Here is a 5,662-nt window from a genome sequence, read left to right on the forward strand (position 1 = left end):
GGCTTTCCAGGAATGTGTCCATTTCTTCTAGATTTCCTAATTTATTGGCGTACAGCTGTTCATAATATGTTTTTTTTTTTTTTTTAATTTTTTTTTTTTTTCATAATATGTTTTTAAAATCGTTTGTATTTCCTTGGTGTTGGTAGTGATGTCCCCTTTCTCATTCATGATTTTATTAATTTGAGTCTTCTCTCTCTTCTTTTTAACAAGGTTGGCTAATGGTTTCTCTATCTTATTAATTCTTTCAAAGAACCAACTCCTGGTTCTGTTGATCTGTTCCACAGTTCTTTTGGTCTCGATATCATTGAGTTCTGCTCGAATTTTAATTAACTCTCTTCTTCTGCTGGGGATGGGGTCTATTTGTTGCTTTTTCTCTAGTTCCTTTATGTGTAAGGTGAGCTTTTGAATTTGAGATCTTTCCAGTTTTTGAATGTATGCTTGTATTGCGATGTATTTCCCCCTCAGGACTGCTTTTGCTGCATCCCAAAGATTTTGAACGGTTGTATCTTCATTTTCATTAGTTTCCATGAATCTTTTTAATTCTTCCTTAATTTCCTGGTTGACCTTTTCATCTTTTAGCAGGATGGTCCTTAACCTCCACGTGTTTGTGGTCCTTCCATATTTCTTGTTGTGATTAAGTTCTAATTTCAAGGCATTATGGTCTGAGAATATACAGGGGACTATCCCAATCTTTTGGTATCGATTCAGACCCGATTTGTGACCCAGTATGTGGTCTATTCTGGAGAAAGTTCCATGTGCACTTGAGAAGAATGTGTATTCAGTTGAGTTTGGATGTAAAGTTCTGTACATATCTGTGAAATCCATCTGGTCCAGTGTATCATTTAAAGCTCTTGTTTCTTTGGAGATGTTGTGCTTAGAAGACCTATCCAGGGTAGAAAGAGCTAGATTGAAGTCACCAAGTATAAGTGTATTATTATCAAGGTATTTCTTGAGTTTGGTTATTAATTGGTTTAAATATTTGGCAGCTCCCACATTCGGGGCATATATATTGAGGAGTGTTAAGTCCTCTTGTTGGATAGATCCTTTGAGTATGAGATAGTGTCCCTCTTCATCTCTCACTATAGTCTTCGGGGTAAATTTTAATTTATCTGATATAAGGATGGCAACCCCTGCTTTCTTTTGAGGACCATTTGAATGGTAAATGGTTCTCCAACCTTTTATTTTCAGGTTGTAGGTGTCCTTCTGTCTAAAATGAGTCTCTTGTAGACAGCAAATAGATGGGTCCTGCTTTTTTATCCAGTCTGAAACCCTGCGCCTTTTGATGGGGTCATTAAGCCCATTCACATTCAGAGTTACTATTGATAGATATGAGTTTAGTGTCATCATATCTATTCAGTCCTTGTTTTTGTGGATTGTTCCACTGAACTTCTTCTTAAAGGGGAATTTTAAGAGTCCCCCTTAAAATTTCTTGCAGAGCTGGTTCGGAGGTTACATATTCTTTCAGTTCCTGCCTGTCTTGGAAGCTCTTTATCTCTCCTTCCATTTTGAAAGAGAGCCTTGCTGGATAAAGTATTCTTGGTTGCATGTTCTTCTCATTTAGGACCCTGAATATATCCTGCCAGCCCTTTCTGGCCTGCCAGGTCTCTGTGGAGAGGTCTGCTGTTACCCTAATATTCCTCCCCATAAAACTCAGGGACTTTTTTTCTCTTGCTGCTTTAAGGATCTTCTCCTTATCTTTGGAATTTGCAAGCTTCACTATTAAATGTCGAGGTGTTGAACGGTTTTTGTTGATTTTAGGGGGGGATCTCTCTATTTCCTGGATCTGAATGCCTGTTTCCCTTCCCAGATTCGGAAAGTTTTCAGCTAGGATTTGTTCAAATACATATTCTGGCCCTCTGTCCCTTTCCACGCCCTCAGGAACCCCAATTAAACGTAGGTTTTTCTTCCTCAGGCTATCATTTATTTCCCTTAATCTATCCTCATGGTCTTTTAATTGCCTGTCTCTTTTTTCCTCAGTTTCCCTCTTTGCCATCAACTTGTCTTCTATGTCACTCACTCGTTCTTCCACCTCGTCAAGCCTCGTGGTTAGGACTTCTAGCTTGGATTGCATCTCATTTAATTGATTTTTAATTTCTGCCTGATTAGATCTAAATTCTGCAGTCATGAAGTCTCTTGAGTCCTTTATGGTTTTTTCTAGAGCCACCAGTAGCTGTAAAATAGTGCTTCTGAATTGGCTTTCTGACATTGAATTGTAATCCATATTTTGTAACTCTGTGGGAGAGTGGGCTGTTTCTGATTCTTTTTTTTGAGGGGTTTTCCTTCTAGTCATTTTGCTCAGTGCAGAGTGGCCAAAAACAAGTTGTATTGGGAAAAGGAGAAAAAGAGAGAGAAGGAAAGAAAAGAGAAAAAGAAAAAAGAGAAAGAAGAAAAAAATAGGGGAAAAAGAGAAGAAAAAGAAAGAAAAAGAAAGAAAGGAGAAAAAAGAAAAAAGGGGGGGTGGGGGAAGCAATCATAAATCAAGAAGAAAGAGAGAAAAAAAAAAAGCACAAAACAAAACAAAACAAAACAAAAAAAAAAACAAAAACAAAAACAAAAAAACAAAAAACAAAAAAAAACCACGGGGGAGTATCTTCCGATTCTGTGTAGTTTAAGTCCCTTGACTTCCCTTGGAACTGGTCCGTCTCGCTGGTCTTCTGGGGGAGGGGCCTGCTGTGCTGATTCTCAGGTGTTAGCACTTGGGGGAGCTGCTCTGCCCCTGCCTGGTGCAGGGCTCGGTGGGGGTTGTTCACCCCGTGAGGCCCCGGGAGGAAGCCACAGTGGCGGGGGCAGCTCTGGGACCCTGGAGTCAGCCCCCGCAGTAGCTCTGGGGCTCTCCGTCTGCAGGGCCTGGGGGCTCCGGGGCGGGGCCGCTGATCTGCTCAGTTCCAGGCAGGAGCGTCCTTGCTGTCCTGGGCCCTCCCGGCCTCTGCCTGTCCCGGGGGAGGCCGGATCCTGGGCTGTGTTCCGGCGCCCTGTGCTCCGGGGCCTGCGCTGTTGGATTCGCGCTCCCGGCGGTGCAGCCCCCTCCGTGGAGCCGCCGCCCGAGCCTCTCCGAGCTGTTCCCGGAGCCGCGCAGCCCCCTCCGCGCGGAGCTTCTTCCTCTGCGCGAGCCGCCGCCGCTGAGCTGTTCCCGGAGCCGCGCAGCCCCCTCCGCGGAGCCGCCGCCCGAGCCCCTCTGAGCTGTTCCCGGAGCCGCGCAGCCCCCTCCGCGCGGAGCTTCTTCCTCCGCCCGAGCCGCCGCCGCTGAGCTGTTCCCGGAGCCCCGCAGCCCCCTCCGCGGAGCCGCCGCCCGAGCCCCTCCGAGCTGCTCCGGTCCCGCCGAGCGCTGCAGCCCTTAGGGAGCTCGGCGCATCTCCCGGGGCGCAGTTCCTCTGTTACTGTCCCAGGGAGCCCGAGGGCGTCCCCGCCTTTCTGGGGATCCTGCTCCAATTCCCGGGGAGCCCCTTTCCGCGGGAAGGTCGGTGCAGCTCCTGCTCCTCCGGGACGGGGCTCTCCTGTCCTGGGGACACTCGCCCCGGCCTCAGCCCGGCTCCTCGCGGGCCCCTCCCCCTCGGAGGCCTTTTGTTCCTTTATTTCTTTTTTCCCGTCTTCCTACCTCGATAGAAGCGCGAACTCTTCTCACTGTAGCGTTCCAGCTGGTCTCTCTTTAAATCTCAGGCCGAATTCGTAGGTTTTCAGGATGATTGGATGGTTTTCTAGGTAATTTGCTGAGGACAGGTGACCTGGAGACCCTACTCCTCCGCCATCTTGCCCCTCCCCTGATTCTTTTTTTTTTGAGGTGAGGTTTTCCTTCTAGTCATTTTGCTCAGTGCAGAGTAGCCAAAAACAAGTTTTATTGGGAAAAGGAGAAAAAGAGAGAGAAGGAAAGAAAAGAGAAAAAGAAAATAGAGAAAAGAAAAAAGGGGAAAAAGATAAGAAAAAGAGAAAGAAAAAGAAAGATAGAAAAAAGGGCGGTGGGGTGGGGGAAGCAATCAGAAATCAAAAAGAAAGAAAGAAAAAAAAACACAAAACAAAACAAAACAAAACACGTGGGAGTATCTTCTGATTCTGTATACTTTAAGTTCCTTGACATCCCCTGGAACTGGTCCGTCTAGCTGGTCTTCTGGAAGAGGGGCCTGCTGTGCTGATTTTCAGGTGTTAGCACTTGGGAAAGCTGCTCTGCCCCTGCCTGTTGCAGGGCTCAGTGGGGGTTGTTCGCCCCGCGAGGCCCCAGGAGGAATAACCACAGTGGCGGGAGCAGCTCTGGAAACCTGGATTCAGCCCCTGCAGTAACTCCAGGGCTCTCCGTCTGCAGGGCCTGGGGGCTCCGGGGCGGGCCGCTGAACTGCTCAGCTCCAGGCAGGTGCGTCCTTGCTGTCCTGGGCCCTCCCGGCCTCTGCCTGTCCCGGGGGGAGGCTGGATCCTGGGCTGTGTCCCGGCGCCAGGTGCTCCAGGGCCTGCGCTGTTGCATTCCCGCTCCCGGCCCCCTTAGTGGAGCCGCCGCCCGAGCCCCTCCGAGCTGCTCCTGGAGCCAGGCAGCCCCCTCCATGCAGAGCTTCTTCCTCTACCCGAGTCACCGCCGCTGACCAGCTGCTCCCGGAGCTGCGCAGCCCCCTGCGGAGCCACTGCCTGAGCCCCTCTGAGCTGCTCCAGTCCAGCCCTGCACGCTGCAGCCCTTTGGGAGCTCCGTGCACTCTCCTGCGTGCACCGAAGGTGTCTGTTAGTGTCCCAGGGATCCCGAGGGCTTCCCCGCCCTCCTGGGTCCTACTCTAACTCCCTGCAGGCACCTTTCTGCCTGGGAAGGTTGGTGCAGCTCCTGCTCCACCGGACGGGGCTCTCCTGTCCTGGGGACACTCGCCCCGGCCTCAGCCCTGCTACTCGCGGGGCCCCTTCCCCTCGGATGCCTTTTGTTTTTTTATTTCTTTTTCCCGGTTCCTACCTTGATAGAAGCGCGAACTCTTCTCACTGTAGCATTCCAGCTGGTCTCTCTTTAAATCTCAGGCCAAATTCGTAGATTTTCAGGATGATTTGAAGGTTATCTAGGTAATTTGTTGGGGACAGGTGATTTGGGGACCCTACTCTTCTGCCATCTTGCCCCTCCTCCGATCCATTCATCTTTCAATGGACACCGGGGCTCCTTCCACAGTTTGGCTATTGTGGACATTGCTGCTAGAAACATCAGGGTGCAAGTATGCCGGTGTTGCATTGCATCTGTGTCTTTGGTGTAAATCCCCAGCAGTACAATTGCTGGGTCATAGGGCAGATGTTTTTTTTTTAACCCTTTGAAGAACCTCCACAAGTTTTCCAGAGTGGCTGTAACTTTTCACATTCCCACCAACAGTGTAAGATGGTTCCCCTTTCTCCGCATCCTCTCCAACATTTGTGGTTTCCTGTCTTGTTAATTTTCCCCAATCTCACTGGTGTGAGGTAGGATCAAATTGTGGTTTTGATTTGTATTTCCCTGATAGCAAGTGATGCGGAGCATTTTCCCATGTGCTTGTTGGCCATGTCTATGTCTTCCTCTGTGAGATTTCTGTTCATGGCTTTTGCTCATTTCATGATTGGATTGTTTGTTTTGTCACTGTTGAATTTAATAAGTTCTTTATAGATCTTGGAAACTAGTCCTTTATCTGATAGGTCATTTGCAAATATCTTCTCCCATTCTGTAGATTGTCTTTTAGTT

This window comes from Vulpes lagopus, chromosome 6 (genome assembly GCF_018345385.1).
Source record: "Vulpes lagopus strain Blue_001 chromosome 6, ASM1834538v1, whole genome shotgun sequence".
Taxonomy (NCBI): Eukaryota; Metazoa; Chordata; class Mammalia; order Carnivora; family Canidae; genus Vulpes; species Vulpes lagopus.